The sequence below is a fragment of the Labrus mixtus genome, chromosome 21 (assembly GCF_963584025.1).
Source record: "Labrus mixtus chromosome 21, fLabMix1.1, whole genome shotgun sequence".
Lineage (NCBI taxonomy): Eukaryota > Metazoa > Chordata > Actinopteri > Labriformes > Labridae > Labrus > Labrus mixtus.
Genome location: NC_083632.1, coordinates 15,570,390 through 15,580,955, shown reverse-complemented (window position 1 = coordinate 15,580,955; position 10,566 = coordinate 15,570,390). Strand labels below are relative to the sequence as shown.

At 39.4% G+C, this 10,566-nt stretch overlaps 1 protein-coding gene across 3 annotated transcripts in view; it reads left to right on the top strand.

The window, feature by feature from the left end:
* Positions 1–5,502: 5,502 nt before the first annotated feature.
* wu:fj29h11 (uncharacterized) overlaps positions 5,503–10,566 on the top strand; it is a 50,084-nt gene continuing 45,020 nt past the window's right edge. For 2 of the 3 annotated variants that reach the window (XM_061027682.1, XM_061027680.1), the window contains exons 1-2: positions 5,503–5,629; positions 7,135–7,216. The gene's annotated coding sequence lies outside the window, so the exon portion shown is untranslated. Of the gene's footprint in view, positions 5,630–7,134; positions 7,217–9,485; positions 9,504–10,566 lie in introns of those variants that run through there. The other variant, XM_061027681.1, reaches the window with a different exon arrangement.

Sequence of the window (10,566 nt, the reverse complement as noted above, 5' to 3'; positions counted from 1 at the left end):
GAGAGGAGAGCAGCTCTGCAGCTCAACACAAAAGGGAAAGTCGACATCAGGGCGTCAAAATACCAATCTGTGTTTCACTTTGAAATCACAGCTCAATTTCTCCTTTTTCTGTTTTCAAAGAATGTTTTTTTTTCTAAGATGAGAGCAGCATTTCCAACCAACTCTTGACATCGACCACTCACTGGAGTCAAGGAGCGGCGTGTGCAGAGGCAGACCGCCATGATGGGTTTGATAAATCATCTCATCGTTTGATATGAGTCTGAATGAAATGATTGGACAAACTCACCACAGAGACGGCCACAGACACCAGAACTCTCCTCACGTTTTCATGCTGATGACTCATCGATCATTGTTCAGATTTAAGAAGACTTTTTAAGTGTTTAAAAGTAAACCAAAAGCTTCTAAATGATCTCTGACACCGTTTTCACATCTGCACTCCTCAAAGAATATCTGCAGATATTCTCCTGATCTGGCTGTTCACACATGCACCTCACAGCGGGAGACTATCCCTGTCAGACAGGAGGGGGGGGGGGGGTTAAAAGAACGATGCAGGATAGTCCTCTATACGACGCTATAATGAGAATATTTGTCTTTCTAGCAATGCTACGTGTAGTTGAACAGAATCTCAATCTGAACTGAAGAGTGGAGAAGAACATACTGGAGAACAGGAAACATAATGCAGCAGGTTCATTAGAGCACGGAGATGGTAGAGGTGGCGTGCAGACAGTCTATGGTCGTGCAGCGATCACAGGGAATAAACGTCACCACCCCCTCCCACTCGCTCCAGGTGAATTCTCCTGATTATATCCTGCTGCGTTCTCACATCAGCTCTGACTTTCTGCAGAATAAATACGAGGAGGCTGCAGGAGAAACTCCGGGTGAAGAGAGAAACCTTCAGCTGTTTGTGTTCACACATGACGCTCAGCCTGAACACTTCAGGAGTTTTATGAAAGCATGAAAGTTCAACCCGCGAATGACACATGACTTTAAACGCACCCTGTTTAATCTCTTAAGAATAAAATCTGTGAATGTCTAGAGAACATCATAGACCGGCTCTGTGTGGTTCTGGTCTTAAGAAAACTGGCTCTGTGTGGGTCTGGTTTTTAGAGACCCGGGTCTGGGACGTTTATCAGCTGACTTCAGCATTTTTGAACCCTTCAGACCTTCCAAAGAGACTCTGACGAGTCCTGAATCTGCTGCGTCCATGCTAAAGGAGGAAGTGGCCTTTGTGCGGTGTGGATCCCTACTGGGTGTGCGTGGAAGGCGTGTGGGAGTGTTGCGTGGGCCCCGCTCATACAGAGGGACTCTAAAGACCCTCCTACACACTCAGGACACGCCCCCCTCCCGGCCCGACGTCCAGCTGGAGACTGTCAGGGAAAACAGCCAGGCAGGCAGAAACCATAGAAGAAGAAGACAACAAGAGGAGCCCGGAGGACAAAGGCTGAGAGAGAGAGAGAGAGAGAAGAAAGGGCGAGAGAGAGTGTGTATGTGTGTGTGTGTGTGAGGACAGGAGCTCAGAGTTTGTGTCGGTGGGATCGTCCCGGTGTGTAAGGAAAGCTCACTCCCACACACACATTCCTCGCCTTTATACACCAGTCAACGACTGAACGGACACGTGCACGCTCGACAGCTGCACACCTGCAGCAGGAAGCATCCCGCCTGTGTGTGTGTGTGTGTGTGTGTGTGTGTGTGTGTGTGTGTGTGTGTCTGTGTGTGCATGTAGGAGGTGATGCTCTTAGTCTAAACCAGCGGGGGGTCTTGGGGCATCAGGACATCCTCAGCAGGACGGACTCTTTAAAACAGAACACTGGACTTTAGAACTTCTTCAAACTCTGATGAATCTTTCTATAATAAATATAACACTTTGATTATTTTATATTTATTCAATTTATATATAAAAATATTAAATCCAGTCCATCAGCTGCTTCTCGTGTGAAATATTAACTCTAAAAAAGATCCTGCATGATCTGTGTGTGTGTGTGTGTGTGTGTGTGTGTGTGTGTGTGTGTGTGTGTGTGTGTGTGTGTGTGTGTGTGTGTGTGTTTGTGTTTGTGTGTCGGTCGTCCTGCTGAGTAAAGAAGGCTCGTTCATGTTTGTTCATCTTTCTTTAAAGAAAAGTCAAAAAGTTTAGATGTGGAACGACACGCAGCGCAGCGAAGAAGAGGTTTAACCAGCCTGAGGTTTCATTCAGCAGATAAAGGGTTAAATGTCTATTAAAGGCGGACACACTGAGGAGGCTACATGTTCTCTACGTCCTCGGCATCTTCTTAAAGACACGATCGTCGTGCTGCTTTACTGACAGTGAGATCTTTTTTAGAATGGACACACGGGCCGATTGTGAAGCTGTACGTCCGGATTATTCTTTCAGCTGATTCAGGTCGTTCTTCATCGGCTGATTCTCCAGTTGATTCAAATGATCGACCTGGGGTGCAAACTGTGAGAGTGTGAAAAATATAGAAATAGAAAATACAGAAATAGAAAAGTACGAAACAAAAAAAAGTGCATTCAGAACAACAACAACAACAACAACAACAACAACAACAACAACAACACAGTCTTAAATGAAGGTTCTACAGGAACAGGACTGAGCCTAAATGTTTCTGTATCTCTGAACGTTTTTTAACAGAAAAGTAACCAGCCCTCCTTTGCATGCGCCCTAGTGGCTGAAATACATGTATGTGGATGCATTTGATTGGTTGTCTTTGACCTTTTGAATTTCTGTACCTCTCTTTCTTTTCGTACCTTGTTTGAATGATGTTTGTGATCTGTCTCTTGATGACCCTGATGAAGGCCACAAGCCCGAATGCCTCGGTCTAAATTATTAATACATTTGATCTTTGCAAATGTTGCTGGAGCTTTTTGACATTAACAGAAAAATAAAACTGTCACTCAAATATTCTTAAATAATGAAGCTGATTTTTATTTCCTGCAGAAGAAAAGTATTTCTAAATTTAAGACGGAACTGACAGTGTGTGTGTGTGTGTGTGTGTGTGTGTGTGTGTGTGTGTGTGTAAATTAAACTACTAAATGCATAACTTTGGAAATTATTCCTGATCAAAAATGTAATTTAACTGTAACTGTTTATTTTTCGATGTTTTAGTATCATCACGTGGTTAGAGTCACGGATTAAACTTGACCAACAACATAAATGATCTCGCTCCATCAACGTGTTCTGTGACGTCAGAGACACCAGACGACCTCTGACTGACACTCAAACGTGCACGTTTTAACCCTTTCAAGGTAAATGTCTTCATGTTTATTCTTCATCCTCTGGGTTTAAAAATATGTTCAGATGTGTGTCATGAATGTTTCTGCTGCAGCCTGAACCTGGCTCTAAATACTGAAATCATGAAGATTATTTGTTCAATTTAAAGTTCGTCATAGTCAGAAGAACAGCAGAAACTTAATTAACATAAATATTAAAATGAAATATAATACAGAATTTTAAAGGAAAACATTTCTCACTCAGAGAGACATCGTCACAAACTCTGAATTATAGAATAATAATAAATGATAATTTAACAAATAAAAAGCTTTTATCTGAATTTACTTTAACAACGTTTATGTTTTAACTCATTTTAAATCATAAATATTAATTTAAAGAGACAAACACAATTAAAGAGACTTCTAAAGCAGTGAAAAATTTATTTAGTTATTATTAAAACAAAAGAATAAATAGGAAGGTAAACTTTCAGGTCTGTTTCTCTATTTGATCAAACTTGGTTCAAACAAACAGCACGAGGAGTGGACGTGCAGCGGAGAGGAGGCGCCCCCTGGTGGTCAGATTTACCGCTCAGAGCAGATATTAAAGGCCCTGGAAACCTGACCTGAAATATAAAAGATCCGTATGTGGAAAAATATGATGCATCATTAGGTATCTACAAAACTCTGAGTGAACAACTTTTATAAATCCTCGTTTAAAATTGTCGAGTCAGCGCTCATATAAAATGTTTTTTGTCTGATTACAGAGAACAGCTTTCTTCACACCTCGCTCCTTTTCTGATCCGTTAGATTTAAAAACATGAAGAAATGAATACTATATTTTGTGCTTTAAAATTAATTTTGACTTTAATATTTTTTCAGCCTGCAGAAGTCTTCTTCTCTGAATCCAAACAAATCACTGCAGATAAAAACATCTGGACTAAAATAATGATTCTCTTCTCTTTTTACAGATTGTTAACATAATATTGTTTGAAATTTGATTTTTTTTTAAAGTTTATGAGAAACAAGATAAATGTATTACTCGATTAAAAAGCATGTTCAAACATCAATAACAGATGCATCATGGGTAAGAACAAATACAGAGAAAAATTCTAATACAATACAAAATTCTAATAATAATAATAATAATACATATCAAAATAACTGGAAAAGACAGGACACCTTCCTGGACGCTTCATGTAACTTCTTCTACAAGTTTTTTTTAAATATTTTTTATTTATCGTGACTTTAAAAACACTCGGGGATTTTAGTTTCACCTCGTGTGTTTGGATTTGTGTCAATAAGATTTTCTGAGAACAATGTTCAGTAAAAACGTCTTTTTATTCTCCATAATGAGTCCATGAAGCTTAGTCAGGTTTAATTCATAGAAACCGTGTGGACAGGGCTCCATCTAGTAGTTAGAAACAGCAATGCAGCTTTGATTCTCCCCGTGTTACGCACACGCACACACACACACACACACACACACACACACACACACACACACACACACACACACACACACTTAGTAATCTTTATACTGCAAGGACGTCAACAATAATTCAAAGGACTTCTTAACTCAGGCAAATTCCAGAGAAAGAACTGGAGTACATGGCAAATTTTTTAATTATTTTAATTTAATTATTTTTTTTAACGGTTATGTCTTTAATTGTGAATTTATTTCCTTAACGTTTTATTTGTAAGTTTTTTTTAAACGGTTTATATATTTTTTAACAGTAATTTATTTTATTTCATGATAATTACAAGAAAAATAAAACGGTATATATTATCTAAGCAGTAGCCTAAGCAGTTATTTATTTTAGTTTATTTAGTTTTTTAACGGTAATTGATTTTTTTTATCCCATTTTTGTAAAGATTATTTGACATATTTAAAAATTCTAATGTTTATTTCATTTATTCTTTAACGATTATTCATTAACTAAATGTTTGATACGATTATTGGTTTTATTCATTTTTTAAAGGTTATTTATTCCCGCGGCACTGCCTGGCACAATGCTGCATTCAGGGTACCTGTATAAAAAAGTCGGTCTGAATTCATTTAACTTTATTTAAACCTCTTTGAGACATGTAAAGACGATCGTTAAGATATGTGTTCGAAATCAAGACAAACTTAAAATATGCTTAAATTAACAGTGGCTGAGGTTATTTATTTCATTGTTTATTTATTACATTTATACGTACTGGTACCGACCTATGGTACCGACTGGTACTAAAAAGGTTTTTTCGGTATGGAGCTCATATAAACTATATTTTCTGTAAACCATGAACGCAGCGTAATGTTAGCTAGCTTCTCAGCTAGCTGTAGCAAACAATGTAAAAATCTAACAAGCTTCGCTCTTTTTTTAATACAATAAAGGACTTATTTACAACAATGACGATACACCGGAATATCCCTGCTGTTACTAAGGTAATTCCGAACTCTGTTAATGAGGTAAAAATGTCATAACTTTAAGGATAAATTGTGAAACTAGTGGTATTGTTTGCTAAGAGCCGTTAGCTTGTTTCTGTATCACCATGGTTATCACCTGCAGCGCTGGTAGGACATAAACAGAGCTCACACCTGCAGCTACACAAGAAAGGAAATATCCGGTACATTTTCAGGTGTCGTGAGAGTCAGTGAAGTTCACCTTAATTACACTTCATGAGCTGTTAAAGGTCGTGTCGCTCTCAGTGTGGCGGTATCTCTGCCCGACAAGTTACCTTTACATCACCGTTACATTACTCTTACATTACCGTTACATCACGTTACATTACCGTTACATCACTGTTACATCACTGTTACATTACCTTTACATTACCGTTACATCACTGTTACATTACCGTTACATTACCTTTACATTACCGTTACATTACCTTTACATTACCGTTACATTACCTTTACATCACCGTTACATTACTCTTACATTACCCCTACATTACCTTTACATTACCGTTACATCACCTTTACATCACCGTTACATTACCTTTACATTACCGTTACATCACCGTTACATTACCGTTACATTACTGTTACATCTCCGTTACATCACCGTTACATTACCGTTACATTACTCTTATATTGCCGTTACATTACGTTACATCACCGTTACATTACCGTTACATTACCGTTACATCACCGTTACATTACTCTTACATTACCCTTACATTACCTTTACATTACACTTACATTACCGTTACATTACCTTTACATTACTCTTACATTACCCTTACATTACCTTTACATTACCCTTACATTACCTTTACATTACACTTACATTACCGTTACATTACTGTTACATCACCGTTACATTACTCTTACATTACCTTTACATTACACTTACATTACCGTTACATTACCTTTACATTACTCTTACATTACCCTTACATTACCTTTACATTACCCTTACATTACCTTTACATTACACTTACATTACCGTTACATTACCGTTGCATCACCGTTACATTACCGTTACATTACTCTTATATTGCCGTTACATCACCGTTACATCACCGTTACATTACTCTTACATTACCGTTACATCACCGTTACATGACACCTAGTGTTTAAAACGGATACTGCAGTCCAAATTTTAAACATTGCAGAGAGCTGTCTCCCCAACCCCCTCCTCTCTAGAGTCCATCCTCATGCAGGTTGCCATGTGGTGGACACTGAAGCTTCAGTGTTTAGCCAGCTCTGCATCGGTCTGTAAACCTTTCTGTATTCTAACCTCTCTCCATTTTTCAAAGGGGGCGGGGGGAGACAGCTCTCTCCAATGTTTTGAATTTGGACTGCAATACCCATTTTAAACACTAGGTGTCATAGTTTGTGTGTGTGACCAGTGCTAGGTCAGTATGTTATTTTTACAGTCTATGGTTGAATGTCAGTATGTTAATATCACTGCTCTGTTTGACCTTCTTCTTCTTCTCCTGCAGGTTCTTCTCCGCTTTGTGAGCTTCAGCCCTGACTGTGAGGAGACAGAAGATATGACGCTCTGACAACATCACAAACTTTAAGGTATGTTGTAGCTTATTTGTCCTGCAGCCATATTCACAAAGCATCCTAAGTACAAAGAGCCACTCCTAGGGACAAAATTGTAAACACATTCTTAGAATCATGATATTACTTAGGATTTCCCCTGAAGGACTAGATCCTGGACTGGTGAAGTTTATCAGACAATATTAGCATGTCCAGTGACTATCGCAGATATGCGCCAATATTACTAAATTTATTCAAACCAGTCAGATAGCATTTAATTTGAGAATCATTGTATTAAACTAGCAGTTCTTTACCACCAGCAGGGGGCGCTATATGGATTACAACAAGCATTGTCACTCTCCAGAGTGTCGAGCGAGGATGCAGTTACTTTCTGGTTGAGTGACCATCCTGTCTTCATTATAAATCTTTTCCAAGTGTTTGATAACTGCATTTGATGGATCAACACAATAAACGTATTTATTATATATATTATATAATGAAGCCAATGCGGAAGAAACCTGCAGTTCGTGGAGTGTCTGCTTGAGCATAAATTGACATATTTACAGCCTGGTACAGGGTCTGATTAGTTATGCAAACATGTGTGATAGCTAGCAACAGGGTCGACCGCGTCTCCTCACTAAGATCAACGTTTCTCTCTTTTCTAAACCGCCTGCTGCATACAACTATCGAACATAGTATTCAATGTACTGCATACTACATTCAATAGTAGTCTGTAGTGTGACCTCCAGTCTGTGGTTAGTCTGCAGTACACCAGGCCCGGCTTAGCTGATTTCTAGTCTTGGAATGAGGACGTGAACAACAGCCCGTCAAATGCTGTTACAGTGTAGCGTCCACTTACAGTCTGAAAAAAGCTGATGAGAGATTCATTTAGATTTTCATGATTTAGAGAATCAACAAAGATAACTGGTGGTCTCTTTGTGTGGTTTGGTCTGATTGAGATTATTTCCTCTGTTACGATGGACGCGGCTGTCTGTCATGTCGACCTCTGACCTGCCGCTTTGCATTATGGGAAACAGGAGGGACACTGGTCTGATGCTGACTGGAGAGTTTTACTGAATAAGTATGAGAGCCGGGTATTTTTGTAATACTGAGGACCTCACATTGTTTACATACTGCATATTGGACCAATCAGGACGATCTACTAGTTTAGTAGGAGGTTTAGGAAACGGCCACACAGAGCACTTTTTTCTTAATCGTTTGAATCAGCCCAGGCTTTGTTTTTTTATTGCATTAGATGCTGAATACAAAGGTTTCATCTTAGAAACAGTCTCTATCACACTGTTATCCAGAGAGCTCCAGCTGCTTCCTGTGTGCTGTTTCCTTTCTTATGGTTCATGTTTGTTTAACTAACCAGCTGATGAACTTGTTAGCTCCATTGGGCCTGTTTTTAATTCAGACTGTGTTTCATTATGATCAGCTTGTGTTTTTACCTGTGTTTGATGGTGTTTAAAAGTGCCACCTTGTGCTTTGCATGGCTGATATTTGCACAAGTGAGAGGCAAATTTCAGCCTCGCATGCAAGCATGTAGACAATGACGTCTTTTCTGTTCTATTCTGGGCTCAGAGCAGAGTCACAGTTAGACTGAAGGACAGGTGATTTGGTGTTTGCACCGCCACAATAAAAGCCTTTCTATATTAAAAGTGTAGGATAAAGATAAAGGAAAAGAGTTTAGGCCAGGGGCTTGTCTGTCTGGCGTGCTGCATCCTCGTTTGTGATCATTTCCTGCATGGACATGAACAGTATCATAGGTCACATGTTGTATAACACAGCAGGTGTGTGACTCAGCTGGGTTGGTCAGGAATGTGAAACTTAAAGCCTCTGTTTGCCTCTCCCTCCCTCCCTCTCTTTCTCCCCTCCCTCAGTTAAAGCCTTCCTTTAGTTTTGTTTTCCCTGTTTCATCAGTGACGTCACCTCTCAGGCATCACATGGTAAAAAATCATTAACTTTGTGTCACAGCAGATACAAGAGGGATTTGAAAATGAGTGACTGCTTCTGACAGCAGGTTAACTGTCAGTAGTGTGCAGCTGTTTGTGTGCAGCTGTTTGTTGGAGTCTCTCATGTGTGTTTTTGTTAGTCACTGTTGTGTTGAGGCGGGACTGTTTCCAGGAACACGAGAGTTTGGCTGCTGTTCTCGATCAGCTGTAGTTTAACTTTCAGTTTCGTTTCTGTGTCAGTCGGCTCAGAAAGAAACACAGAGGGGGAGGAGGAGGAGGAGGAGGGAGGTTTATAAGCTGGACAGGAAGGTTCATAGTCAGTATTAAAGTTCAAACTGAGAAACAAGACGTTCTGTGTTTTGAGTCGGTAAGTTTGATTCATTTTTATCTTTTCTTATACTTCATGTAGCTTTGTTCTGTTGTAACAGTTTATTAACTTGTCTCTTTGCATGATGCTGGTGTTAGATGTATACCAACAGTTGTTTTTTTACTGATGCAATCCACAAAAAAACAGTCACAAACGTTGGATATATGTTACCTTCATATAAGCATGTTTCTTTAAGTGTGTCCTGACTGCATGATGAATTATTCCCAGAGATAAACTTTAGTTTAAGCTCTGTATAGGTTTTTGTATGAAGTAATCCAAAGGAAACTTCCTCATCCTGTCCCTTATTGCCTCTCACACGCACGTACGCGCACACACACACACACACACACACACACACACACACACACACACACACACACACACACACACACACACACACACACACACACACACACACACACACACACACACACACACACACACACACGTCATTGGGCGTGCCTCTGATGATGAATCCACCTTAATTGTTATGATTATACTGTTTTTATTCTTTTACTGCACAGGTGAGTTATATTTTATGGATAATGTGATGATTTGACTCTTCTGTATATTCAATGTCGGTAATCACTGATGCTGAATTTTTTATATTTTCAAATATAAGTTTTCTGAGAAGCATCAAAGCTGTGAGATCAAATACTCAGACAGAGCGTTTCATTATAACAGCATGGCTGGTTGACTGTGTGTCGTTTAGGTCAGCACCAGATCTCTGAACTCATCAGGAAAACGATGACAAAGATATCCCTCTGTCACTAAGACCGTCTTCTCTGTAGTTCTAGAGTAGCCAGCTGTAAACGATAACGACATCCAGCCAGGACAACATTTCTGTGTGCTGCATTAACAGTCTAATTAGAAACTATTAAAGGAGCAGTATATAACTCTGAGACTTAGTGTTTTAATTCAAACATCATAGATAACTGTCTCCCCCCGCCCCCGCCTCTATAGACTGGATGCTCACGCAGGTTGCCATGTGGTGGACACTGAAGTTTCAGTGTTTAGCCAGCTCTGCATCGGTCTCTAAACCTTTCTACATTCTAACCTCTCTCCAT